Here is a 14,055-nt window from a genome sequence, read left to right as displayed (position 1 = left end):
GCTGGATAGTCAGGCAGCAGCAGGAAGGAGAGAGACAGTAGGCCTGGCTTGAGCATTCGAAATCTCAAAGCCCACACCCAGTGACGCACTTCTCCAACAAGGCCACACCTAGATGTGCCACGCCCTCATGACTAAGCATTCAGATCTTTGCATGTATGAAGGCCATTCCTATTCAAACCACCACACCATCTTTGTGTTTCAGTTTATGTGAGGATATCGGCATACAGGCAGGGACATAATCCTTATGAGGAAAGACACTGCTTTGGAATATTAGTGGGTTTTAAAACAGATTTTTTTTTTTTTGAAGACAGGGTTTCTCTGTGTAGCCCTGGCTCTCCTGGAACTCTCTCCATAGACCAGGCAGGCCTCAAACTTACAGAGATATGCCTCCCTGTGCCTCCTGAGTGCTGGGATTAATGGTGTGTAACATCACCACCCTGGCATCAGATGATTATTTTAACTTCAGCTTCTGTATGAAAAAATCTGTGCCTTTTATTTAAAAGAGGAGGAAATACAGATTGTCTAGGAGCAAAATGCACATAAGTCAGTTCTTTCAGTCTCTGGTGGGGTTGAAGACCAGGTAGTTTAGTCTTACATTTAAACTTAGTAGGTTAGGGGTTAAAATGCTTTTAGATCAAGATAGATATTTTAACTTAGTAGAGATGAGATATGATAGATACTGATTCTCATTCAGAAGTTTAGATCCAACAAGATAGGAAAGACGTTTGCTTCAAAAACAAACAGCCAAAACACTGTGAATGTAACTATATAGTTCCTGATTGTCTCATGGTTCTTCCTGCTGTATGTAGTTTATTTTATTCATGTGTGATAATATAAACATATATGTTAAAAAAGAAACATAATAGAAATATGTGTGTGTGTGCCCAGCCATCACTAAGCCTGACCTCCCTAGTTTACTCCTTACGCCCTTCATGGTGGGAGGAGAGAACCGGCTCTCAGAATTTGCCCTTTGCTCTCAGCATCTATGTATTGCTTTCACACACACACAAGTGAATAAATAAGAGACACTGAAGGAAGGGATGGAGACCGCGTTTAATATATTATCTAGGTGAGAACTTGTAGAATTATGTCCTCTAAAGTGGACACTGCATAAAGGATTACGTTAGAAAGTAAATAAGCCATGCGGGTGGAAGTCGGGCATTGTTCTTGACTTGGCAGGCTTGGTAGGCTTGCAGCAAGAACCTTTGTGTGGAGCCATCTTGCAAGCTCTCCCAAATGCCTGGACTTACTGTGTGTAGATTGACAGCATCTTTATGATATTAATGAAGGAAACAGTCCTGGGAGCAGGAGCAGCTTCTCCAGGGCATCTGACCCGTGGGCCTGAGTTGTCACTGCTGGCAGCATCTACTCTTCTAGTATATGAGGGCCTCTTGTGCAGCACAGTCTTCTTCCAACACATTAACTACAATTACAGTGTTCTAATCAGCACAATTATTTATTAAATGCCTTAGTTACTTAAGTTATTTAAATAAAATAAAAATTAAACAGACCAGGATAGCAGTAAACTTTTCACCCAGCCCGTGTCCACCTGTTGACACGCTGCAGACCAAGAGGCTTGATGATTGCAGTTCAGCATCGGAACAAAGCAGAGGTGTGTGTCCTGCTTGCCGAGCTGACCACTCCTGTGCTCCTCGTTGGCGTCTGAAGATGGTGCTTCTAAACTTGAACACACATGAAGTTTTGTCATTCTTTAAGGCGCAGGTTCCCGGCTGCACCTTGACACTGCCCACGGTGCAGTGTGGGAGGCGCAGAAGCTTAGTGGAGCTCACAGCTCTGACTCGGATGGGGTGCACACTGTGGAGCAGCACTGCTGATGACGCCCTTGGCTTGGTGACTTCAGCGTCTGCTGGAGGCATAGAGGCAGCAGTGCAGCATAGAGCGTGCAGTCTAGGGTCAGGCTGCCTAGGATCAAACGGAGCTCAGTGGTGAGTTTGCACAAGTTGCTTAACCGCTCTGTGCATTTCTGTAGTATGATACATCCTTTATTAGGCTGATGTGGCCATTAGGAACTATGGAAGTAGTTTCTGAGTTAGCATGACTGTGTGGAGGAAATTGATTCTTTCTTCCCTACTTACAATGTAAGCAGCTGTTCCTTTAACAGGAAGGAATTGAACCTGTGCTAGTCCTGAGCTTTAGTGATGCTGTGAGAAAGTGCTAGTAGGATATGTTTTCTCTGTGACTTTAGGCGGATACATTGACCTTCCACAGCACGTTTGTTCCTCAGCAGAATATAAAGTTAAGGTTAAGTGTAGCATTTAAAAATATGTGTTATGCCAAGCGTGGTGGCGCATGCCTTTAATCCTAGCACTCAGGAGGCAGAGGCAGGCCAATGCTGTGAGTTGAAGGCCAGCCTAGTCCACAAAGCGAGTCCAGGACAGCCAAAGCTACACAGGGAGACCCTGTCTCGAAAAACCAAAAATAAAATAAATTAAAATAAAATAAAGTGCTATATGTACACTTTGGACTCCTCAGCATAGTTTTCCATCAACTTGTACATGCCTAGTTAAATCTAGCAAAGTTTATTAGTAAGGGTCCTTTTCATGCCATAATCATATGTGTTGGCAGGTAATGTCTTTAGTAAATCATTTTCTGTCAACAGTTCTCTTATTGTGTGTATATTTTACATATGTGAGTGCATGTGGTAAGTGTCCATGTGGAAACTGGAAAATGACCTTATGTGTCCATATTTTAGCTAGGCTAGCTGTCCAGAAAACCCTCAGGATCTGCCTGTCTCTGGGGTCATAGCTCTGTCCAGCTTTTATGTAGGTGCTGGCAACTCAGCCCATGCAGCAAGTACTGGGCCGTCTCTCTCTCCAGTTCCAGCTCTCACCCTTTTAAATGGAAAAGAGAAGTGATCGTTCAGGGCTCCATAAGCCTGTATAGACTGTGACACCTGGTCAGGCTGGATGCGAGTACATAGGAAGGTCCTGAAAAACTACCTCAAACTTCTGATGACAAAAGGCAAACACAGGAAGTGTCTTTTATAGTAATAATTAAGAAAATAACCAGCCTCGTCTACAAAGCAAGTCCAGGACAGCCAAGGTTATACAGAGAAACCCTGTCTCAAAAAAATAAATGAATAAAAATAAAGAAAAATAGGTACTTCCTTAGATGTTTGTGTGGAACTGTAATTACTCAATTTAAGATGGAGTCCAGTTGCTTTTTCAGTGTGTAATAGAGCAGTAAAACTAACACTGTGTGCACAGGTTACACATAGGTGTTGTGTTGAGTCACACTAACAGAGGGTCTGAGTGGTTGGTCCCTCCAAAGTTACCCTACAATCCTGTTGTTGCTGTTGACTATACTTGTTAGCTCAGAATCAACAGGTGGGGACATGGGTACTTTTTTTCCTATTAATATAATTACAATAATACTTTATCACCTATGAATCTAGGAAATTAGGTAGAAATAAAGTTCTATTGGGAGCCTTTCATGCCAATCAGAACTTAGGCGGGCCTGGAAACACTATGTTAGCTATTTTCTAATTACTGTGGCAGTGTAATCAATCATCAACTGTGCCATTCAGTTTCCTGAAATGATTTAGCTTGTGTTCACAGCACAAAATTTGTTTCTATTTCCTCATGTATTTCTGTGGTGTCACAAAATATATATACGTGTGTGTGTGTGTGTGTGTGTGTGTGTGTGTGTGTGTGTGTGTGTATTCCACAAGGAAAATATTATATTTGATTAAAAAAGAAAAAAGAAAACGGAAAAGCCAACACTATACCAAATTACAATTAATGAATGTAAGAATTTAGAAATCAAAACTTTGTTTAGTCTGAGGAAAAACAATTCTTCCAACTATATCCACACGGCTTCCTGTTTGTGTCAACTGTGGATGACTGTTAGTGTGCTCTCTGAGTTCTCTGGGGCAGGGGCCTGGCTTTGTGGAATGAGCCAGTTGTTTTCCTTCGTGCTGCCCATCTCGTAAGTTCCCATCTGGTTTGTATCAGACTGTTTTCACAGCCAGGAACTGCTGCCTTCTCTGTATCCTGACACTGCAGGGCTGTGCTAGCACACCGCTGGGACGGCCTTGCTGCCAGGGCCTGTACAGCTGTGCCTCACAGCTTGGAGCTGTTATCAGAGTAATGGTGACACACAACCTGGACGGCTCTTATTACCTCTGGTGTCATGGGCAGTGAGAAGCCCGCCTTCTTTCCCCATGCCTGAAACTCACTTCAGTGGCCATCATGCAAGCTCCTGCTTTAGGACATGGAGTATTGCCGTTCTTATTTTCTGGTGGCTTCCTGTGTGTGAAGGCTCATTTTTTGTAAACACTTCTAAAAGTTACCAGGTCCAGCCCAAGGGAGAAGAACTGATTACTGTCAGATTTAATTTCTGTTCTCAGATTTAGTTAGAAATGACTATGTTGGCAGAAACCATTGTTATGACAACACAGATGATGCTGTCGGTTTTTAGTGAAAATCACAAGCCATAGTTTGTGAGAAATGTTCATATTTAGGAATGGTCTCCATCTCAGCAACAGATTTTCTGTCGATAGGTTATTTAGCTCCAACTTGCTTTGTAAATGTTACTCACTTTGTGTTCAACCTTTGTAGTTGCCAAAGGCCACATATAAAAACATTGCCATCGAGACTTTTTCTGTACTGTGCCCCGGTATAATGTTGTCAGATGAAGTCACAGAAGTTAGTTATTTTCAAGTGTAGTTACAGTGCCTTCCCTGGGAAACTGCCCTGCACAAAAAGGTGAAGAGTGTGTGTACTGAAAGTATGAAGATCTCAAAAATATTTTCAAGTTTAGTTAAAATTAGTTTAGTTTGTTTTATTTTTTTTCACTTAAGTTTTGTTTTTAATTAAATCAAGTGTTAATTAAATCCAGTTGTCAAAGTGTCATGGATACTAAGCCATGTAAGAGTCAGAATATAGCAAAAACAAAGACTAATCTTTGCCTCTAAAGAGGTTCATGTATAGTATGTTAGAGTTTGAGGGAGCTCATGTTTGTATTCAGCTTGGCAGTAACAATATTATAGCATTAAGAAACAGTTACAAACTCAAATATACTCCCTTTTAATTGCTGAAACCTATTCATTTTCCCCAATTTTAATTTTTTATGTGTGAATAACAAAGTGCACATAACATGTGTGCTTACTGCTGCTCAAAGAACCAGCCCCAGCAGGCCACACATGCACAGGCAGTGTCCAGCTGAAGAGATTGGCTTGTGGGCCCAGAGCCTGTGCTCTCCCTCCAGCATGCCCTCCACGCACAAGGATGCCGCCACTCTTCTGACTTCTAATACTTTTTTGATTTTGTACTTAATGTGCGTGAAATCGTACAGTGTGCATGGCTTCTTTCACAGGCAAACCTATTGTAGCTTTTAAAGATTCTTTTCATTTTAAAACCATTATGGCATTCTTTTATAAAACATTGCCCGGAGGAGGGAATTTGTTTTAGTAGCTGTCTCACAGGCTCTTGAACCAACAGGAAGTACACTGTAGATAAGGCTGTCTACTAAAACATGGTCTCCCCGTCCTCAAGCGGAGTTTAATGATGGAGTGTCCCTCTAGGCAGTCTTTTTTCCCCTCTAGACATTCTTGCCCCTAAAAGGCAGGCAGTCTATGTCATAACACCACAGAGTAATGCATTCACTTACTTAACTGCTTTTTAATGGGTTCTAATAATTAAATGTACATTATTAAAGTAAATCATGGTCTATATTCATAGTGGATGTGTGAGTTGTTAATTTCCTGAATTAACCAGCAACTTCTGGGCAGTTGGATCGCTTTTGTACTACCAGATGCTGTTTCTGAAAGTATTATTATTTCAGAGTTGATGTACCTACTTAGACACAGAGCCAACAACAACCTAATTTAGAAGATTGCTTGTTTAAAAATACTAACATGTTTCTAATGTATTTTTAAACACCCTCATAATACTCTGTTTTTCTTTCTTTTCAGTGACCTCAATTTTCTATTAAAATTGAATCTATCCTGAATGGTTTTTAATTTTAATTGTCCCTTGTTTTAAATTCTGGAGATTCATTTCAAAATTCATGTTTTGTTTTGTGGATGAAAAACTTCATGTTTTGAGAGGCTTCATCCATATACCCTTGTTAGATAGGTAAAGGTCCTGTAGATGGTTTGTTTTGTTTAATAATATTGTATGGTAGATTTTTAATTTTTTTTCATGTGGTTGTTTTGCCTGTATGTATGTGTGTGTGCATATGCCTACTTGATGACCAGAAGACATTAGATCTCCTGGAATTGGAGTTGTAGAGAGTTGTTAACCACCACGTGGGTGCTGGGAATCGAACCCTGCTCCTGTAACCACCACGTGGGCGTTGGGAATCGAACCCTGCTCCACTGCATGCACAACAAGTGCTTTTAACCACTGAGCCACCTCCAGCTTGAATTTATTTTTAATTTGTGTCTGTATGTGTGTATGTGCATGCGCGTGTATTATGTGATATCAGGAATGTGTGGCGGGCAAGCCCTATACTAACAAGCTATATGTATCTGCACCCCATACCTTAGCTCACTTTTAATTAACACTGCAAGGCCACAAGACTGTGAGTAATTATTTAAAACAAAACACTAAGGTACTGAAATATAGTGTGTTTAGGAGGAGCCAAGTATGGACAAGTAGTCCATCTCAAGACATTTCTGTGTGCCTTTATGAAGCATTTCAGCAAGATGCTCACTTTCCTGGCATAGGGTTCCATTTCGAAATCTAAGGTCACTAGCTCTTTATTCGATGTTGTCTTCAGACCTTTATGTAAAGGCTAATAAGTTTGTTCCAAGTGATGCCCATGAGGTAAACACACTTAGGCATGGTAAACTTACTGTCCAGCCCATGCTACCCACTCAGAATTTCCACAGAAGTGTGTGGACCAAATCGGCTGCCTTTCATCCTTTGACTTCCCAGTACTTGCTGTGCTCTTGGCCTTGTCCAGCAGCAGGCTAAGGTGCGGCAGCAGGCTAAGGTGCGGCAGCAGGCTAAGGTGTGGCAGCAGCCTCCAGGCATGGCTGCTGCTCAGGTGGCAGGGACCTAGCCACAGGCTGCTTTCCTCTTGTAATCTTCAGGTGTAGAGCAGTAGCCCCTCTACCAGGGCTCTCCTCTCCTAACGCATGAGAGCCGAGGAGCTTCTCATTAGAGAGGAGATTGCCGTCAGCTCTAACATAGATGTAGCAGTTTCCGTTAGTTAGAATGCGGTCAACTCTAACACTGACACAGCGGGTTCTATTAGTAGTGTTACTATGAGACACCATGAGTCTAACTCAGTTCGGCTGGAGGGGTGTTTGGTATTTTTGTAAAAAGGATCCATCATTTTTTCTAAGATTTATTTTTATTAATTTTTATATCTTATGTATATGAGTGTTTTACCTGCATGTGTGTAAGTGCAGCGTGTGTGCCTGGTGCCGTCAGAAGCCAGAAAGGGTGCCGGAACTGGAGTTACAGATGGTCCTTACGTCACCATGTAGGTGCAGGAAACCCCACGCAGGTCCTCTGCAGCCAGAGCTCTTTTTTTTTTTTTTTTTTTTAAAGGATTGAGCAATTTATATTTACACACACACACACACACACATACACACACACACACACACACACACACACACACAGGCAGCCTACCAATCCCTTGTTTACAGTGGTGGTACTTTGTGATGGTGCTTGTGACACTTCCTGAATGTAGTGTGCCTGAGAGGATCCTTAATCCAGCTATAGGGAATGTGCTGGCTTTACAGAGGACCCTGACACTCAGGAAGGGCTGCCCCTTCTCACTTGCTCTGTGGATGCGAATGGTTCTCCAGTGGAAGCGCCTCCGCCTGAGTACTGACATTTGTTTGCAGTCTGTTCAGCCAAAAGGGCCAGACATTAGCTTCTCTCCTCACTCTGCGAGACTTGGGCAGAGGAGACAGTGAGCAGAAGTATGCCACATAAGCAGCGTTAGTGCAGGTCTCAGAAACTAGTGTCAAAGACCAGTGTTCCGTTTTGGCCTCCTTGCACATTTTTGAATATATGAGTAACTTGTTTACCAACCTCTGGTCTTCATAAAACCCCATTTTCTTTTAAAAGTGTCTTTTGTAAGCTTTGGTTTCTTTTCCTTGATTTGTTCTTAATGTAGTTCATATTTTAAAACACGTACTTTTCAGATGTTTCCTATAGTTTACACCAAATGTCACCAGTCAGAACATGTAAAAGTAACTTTTATTCACCTGATGTTAATTATTATCTCTGAGGTTTGCTGCCTCCATCTGCTAACCTAGGCTTGGTCCTGGAAGCTTCTAGTCTCTGTACAATCTAACCTAAGCCTGGAATGTGTCCAGCCTCTGAGACTTACTGCTGAACAAGCTCCCCTTTTCTGGCTCTTTCAGAACTCTGGCCAGCTGGTTTAATTCAGCTGTTTTGGCTCAAACTCCTCTCCAAGCTGACTGATTCAATCTGGCTTCTTTCTGCCTCTGACTAAATTGTTCTGCTTGGCTTCAAACTGGCTCTGGTGATCTGTTCTAATCTTCTGGCTCCTTCGCATTCTCTACCTCATTCTGTCTTCACCTGTGTCTAGCTTGTTTGTTCTCTCTTCAGCCTGTCAAGGTAAAACTCTCCCGGTAAAGATAAAACTGCCTCCTCTCTCTCTTCCTCTGCACTGCTCTCCTGATTCCTCCTTTTCCTGTCTCTTTTGATGAGAGTTGGGCCTGTCCTATTCGGTCAGGCAGATTGCTGTGAGTTCGAGGCCAGCCTGCCCTAAAAAGTGAGTTCAGTACAGCCAAGGCTACACAGAGAAGCCCTGTCTCGAAAAACAAACAAAAAACTAGCATCTCACTGTATAGCCGTGGTTCTCAACCTTCCTGATGCTGTGGCCCCTTTAATACAGTTCCTCATGTTGTAGTGACCCACAACCAAAACATTATTTTTGTTGCTACTTCATAATTGTAATTTTGCTACTGTTATGAATTGTAGTGTAAATATCTATATTTTCTGATGGTCTTAGGTGACTCCTGTGAAAGAGTTGGGTGACCCTCAGAGGGGTTACAGCCCACAACTTGAGAACCAGTCCTTTAAAGTGTGTTGCCACAGGTGTGAGCCATCAATCCTGGCCCAATTCTTATAATGTTGCTCATTTATATCTTATCTTCTTACAGTTTTTTGTTTGTTTGTTTGTTTTGTTGTTTTGTTTTTCAAGACAGGGTCTCTCTGTATAGCCTTGGCTATCCTGGACTCACTTTTGTAGACCAGGCTGGCATCAAACTCACAGCGATCCTCCTGCCTCTGCCTCCCAAGTGCTGGGATTAAAGGTGTGCGCCACCACGCCCGGCTTTATCTTCTTATAGTTTACCTGAAATTCTTGTTGATGAACGCTTGAGGGCCAGTGATTAAAGCTACTCGCCACTGATGACTTGAGTTCATTCCCTTTATCCTTATGGAGGAAGGAGAGAAATGTTTACCAGAAGTTGTCCACTGACTGCCACACATGTGCCCCCAACACAAAAGAGTAAATACATGTAAGAATTTGAATAGAAGCTTGAGAAACTTTTTTTGTATCAAAGAAAATGATAAAGGAAATACTTATTGTACTCTGACAATTTTTTTCCTTATTGCTCAGCTCCAAGAGTTCGTTTGAAACAGTGGTTGGTGGTTGTTGATTGTGTTTTGGAGTGCAGGTTAACACCGTAACATCAGTGTGGTCAGGTCTTGGTGTTCAGGGCATTCTGTTGGCCTGAGAACTGTACTTTAAATAGCCGTATCTAAAAATGATTGGGACTGGGAGTGTTGTGGTTAGATTTTAACATTTCAGAATATTTGTATATATACATAGTGTTATGTATGGATGGTGCTCATGAGTAAACATGAAGTTCACTTGTGTTTCACTTGTACCCTCTCTCATAGCTTGATGATAATTTTATACAATATATTTTAGTCCACAAAGACTATGGCTGTGGTCATGTTGTGAGGTCAGGTGTGGAATTTTCCACTTGTGAGTTGACTGTCAGACTTTGCTGATTTTTGGAGCATTTTGTTTTTTAAATTTTTAGATGAGGAAAATTCAGCCTGTATACGGGCCACAAGTTATTTAACTTTTCACTGCTTTTCTGGCTTCCTTGACATGAAAAGAGGTGCCTGAATGTTTCCTTTAACTCTCTTCCCTTAGCCCGATAATACGTTGTCTTTTGCTGCCTGAGAAGTTGTGTGTATAGCTTGTTTTGAGCAGTGTGGCCTAAGCTGACTAGGGCAAGGGGAGATTCTAAAAGTTTGTTGTTGTTTTGTTTTTGTTTTTTGTTTTTGTAAGGATTAAGACTATAGATTGTGAATTATAACCTTCTAAGGAACAGCTCATGGGTTTCTTTCACTTAAAAAAAAAAAGGTTTTATTTTGTATTTAACTGCAGTTTCACCCATGGTTCTTTGCTTCCTCTTCTCTCATCTTTTTTATAAAGATAAGAATCTTAGGCAAGGTCTCTGTTGTTGACAGTCATTAGAGTCATCGGTTTGACTTCCTCCTCTACTAAGGCCACTAGATCAGGCGTCTGTTGACCTGGTTTTATGAGAGGAACTATGGGAGCGAGTGCATTTGGCCTGAATTCTGTGTCGCGAAGAGGAATTGTGATGGTTTCTATGTTTACCTCGTTCTTTCCGTGGGGGTGAGGGAGCAGAACTTGGCATTAGCCTCGCTTCCCTGGGTGCTGCGGGCAGGACGCGGACTGAGCCCAGTTGTGTCTTGCCTCTGTATGTACAGGTGAAGATGCTCCTTTAAAGGTCTTGAACTTGGAGCTCTTAAGGTTTCTTTCGCTTGCTTCCTTAATGTCTTCTCTCTCATAACAAGCACAGTGGAAGCACTGACACCCATTTTTTACCCTGCTGAAGAGTATGCAGCCTCACCAGGGTTCAGACCTTCAGCACTCTAAAAAGTGCATTAGGAGACAAGGAGAGAAGCCTTCCTCCCTTTGGAAAGCCTGTAAAATGCTGAATTAAAAGCTGCAGGTGCAGTGCTCAGAGCACTGAGGTCAGTACTCGGGGTCGCTGCATCTGGGGGCAGTGATCTGTTGGGGAAGGATAGTGTTTAGACTTTGAAGTCAGTTCTAAACACAGGGAAGCAGCTGGAACCCGGCATAAGAAGCAGCAAGCCTTTCACATTAACTGTCTCACTGCGCTACAGACAAGGAGCTGAGCTGTTTTCACAGGTGCCTTCGTTTGTCTTATGTAAGCCACCTTGTTTTTATCTTAAATTATAAATTTTAAGATAAGCATTTGTTAACTCATTTGAAAAACAGAAGCAGTAATAAACTCAAGTATAGTGGAGCTTATATGTCTGAAACATACTTAAGAATAAGATACTGAAAGTTAGAGATAGCTCAGCCATTAAAGTCCTTACAAGCAAAGGGGCAAAAATAAGATATTGTGACAATTTAAAATGTCTCTTTAAACAAAAAGATAAGATGTTACTAGTGACTATAGAAACGCATGGTACTGAGTGTCATATAAGCAGTCAGCTTCATCGTCAAAACACTTAGCGTTTTTCCCAAGCACTGATAGGGTGTTACAACCTCTGCAGGCTGGGTTAAGTATGTGAGGAAGATTTAATGCGGCAGGAGAGGTCAGCAGCTGCTTACACAAGAAACTGAACCAAGAGCAGATGAGACCAAGGTAGACAGGAAGCAACACTTCCAGAGCCGAATAAAACCTCACGGAAACGCTCCAGCATTTTCAGGCAGCTGGGAAGCAATTGCATCGCTGGGAATAGTTGCTAGTTTTAAAAACAAGATCTGGAGGCTGGATGCTTGCAAGCTGTTAGAAGAAAAGCCACAGGCTCTCGAAGAGAAAGCAGTTTACTTGGTCTACCTTATTTCAGTATCCAGCATGTGCCCAGGATCATGCTAAAATTTTGTAGAAAACAGGCAAATGAGGCTCTCCCTGGGAACACATGTTTAACATAACAGCAGCCCCATAAGCTAGCTGGGCTGAGTGTAGTGGCGCCAGCACAGGGGAGGCAGAGGCAGGTGGATCTCTGTGAGTTCAAGGACAGCCTGATGTACATTGTGAGTCCCTGGACAGATGGGGGTGTGTAGAGAGAGACTGTGTTTCAGAAACCCAAACCAAAGCAAGGTTGTGAACCTACTGTGCTTGTCAGTCAGAAGACAGACACACAAAGAACTAGCTACAGTGCAGTTTGGTAAGAGGTGCAGTCAAGTGACGCCCAGTACTGACAGGAGAGACTGTCATGCCTGACATCTTACTGTGACTGCTGGGAAAAGCGCAGAGGGTGGGCTTTACTTGCGGGGCTGGGTATCCTTTAAGTGCGTGGATTAAAGGAATAAAGTGAAATGGAAATGGGCGCATAGGGAGGTGGAGATCTGGGAGGCTTTGTGGGTGCGTATGGTCAGAATACATGATATGAAATGTTCAAGGAATTAATATCTTTTCATGAAGCAGCCGCAGACACTTGTGGGACTCCGAAAGCTGTGGCTACTTGTCTCTCTCAGACTCTCCCCAGGTGAAATACTTAGCATGTTTTTATGCTGTTCTTTCCCCTTGATTAATTAGGACATTCCATGGACCTGGGTTAAAGATTGCAATTGGTTCTTTTAAACTTTATTTGTAACTCACAGTTTATAAGAAACTAGTGTTTATTGACATATAGGAAAAGCCCAAATGGAGGCAGTTAGAAGTCTTGTTACTGCATTGTCATCTTGTAGCCCACTGTGATCATACTTGTGTCGTGAGCTGAGTACACGTGTTTGTGATGCGTTGCTCCTCTCTGGAACTGCCCAGAGCAAGGCTCTTCTCTTTCTCTCAGCGGTCTTTCAGGGGTCCTGTTAGCTTGCAGGTAAGAGACCTACAAATGGGTCACCGGGGCTTAAGATGTAGACTCATAATCTACAACTGTTGATGAAATGGGTCCTCTAACTCCAGAAGACTTGTAGGATGCTTTATTATTTATATTTCTAAAACCGTGTAGTATGGACACATATGTCTAAATGAGCATTAAACAATCTGTATTGGCAATGCACACCTTTAATCCAAGCACTTGGGAGGCAGAGGTAGGTGGACCTCTGTGTGTTGAAGGCTAGCCTGGCCTACAGTGTACATAGTGAGTTGCAGGACAGCCAGAGCTATGTAGACCTTAAAAAATAAAAAATAGTGTTGATTTACTTCACATAAATTGCTTTTAGTTTTTGTATTCCTTAGTCATATAAATCCAGCAGCAGGGAGTGGAGAAGATGAATTTTCAGTATTTTAAAGCAAAATTTTGGTATTCATAATGTTTTAATATTATATATGTATAATATTTTAATATTATGTATGTATAATATATATTAAATTATGTCTCTGGCAGTCTCAAATAAGATCTGACTCTGGCATCTCCAGCTTATATGCATGCCAGGCCTAATGACACACTGGGAACCCATGGGATTAAGGAGTCATCTTATTTTCAGACCCCAAAACCAGCTGTTGAAACAATGAGATCATAGTATAATGACACAACTGGAAATTCTAAAGTTAAAACTCTAAAGCATCAAACTACATTTAATATAGGCAGAAAATTTATATTGCTCTAATGGTGATTTATTAAGATCTTCTGTTCTTTATGGTTTTTTCTTTGTTTTTCTCTGTAACAGTCATAACTGGATGTGAATGTGTTAGCCTTTTCATCTGTTAACAGTAATTGAGTGGCATTTTTTAAAATATCCCATTTAAAAATTTTCTTTTAATGTTGTAAAGCTATGATTATTTAAAAACTTGCGTGAACTTCGAAAAAAACTTCCCAAAATGTTATCAGCAAATTATATTATATAAAATGGCACATTTCATTGATACAGTTTTTTAGTTAAAATGGTGGTGTACCTATTTGGAGGCCTCCTAGAGTCCTTTTCTTTCCACACAAGGTCTCACACCGCTTGGCTGAACTCTAACCCCACTGCTCCCACCTTCTGAGTGGTTCTGTTTGTTACAGGCTCAGCAGCACGGCTGGCTATGTGTGCTGGAGGTCAAGCCCAGGGTTGTGTGCCTGCGGGACAAGCAGGATACCAAACCCAGCTATGTCCCAGCTCTTCTTTTGTTTTCTTACTAGCTTCCACCTGAGGTTT

The 14,055-nt window shown here is 41.8% G+C and overlaps 1 protein-coding gene across 5 annotated transcripts in view; it reads left to right on the top strand.

Moving 5' to 3' along the window:
- Nucleotides 1-14,055, top strand: part of KIAA0586 — a 103,118-nt gene that overhangs the window by 85,221 nt on the left and 3,842 nt on the right. The gene's annotated exons all lie outside the window — the stretch shown is intronic.

This window comes from Acomys minous (genome assembly GCF_964271855.1).
Source record: "Acomys minous genome assembly, chromosome: 8".
Taxonomy (NCBI): Eukaryota; Metazoa; Chordata; class Mammalia; order Rodentia; family Muridae; genus Acomys; species Acomys minous.
Note: the sequence above shows the minus strand (reverse complement) of the source record. Positions and strands in the feature narration are given on the sequence as shown.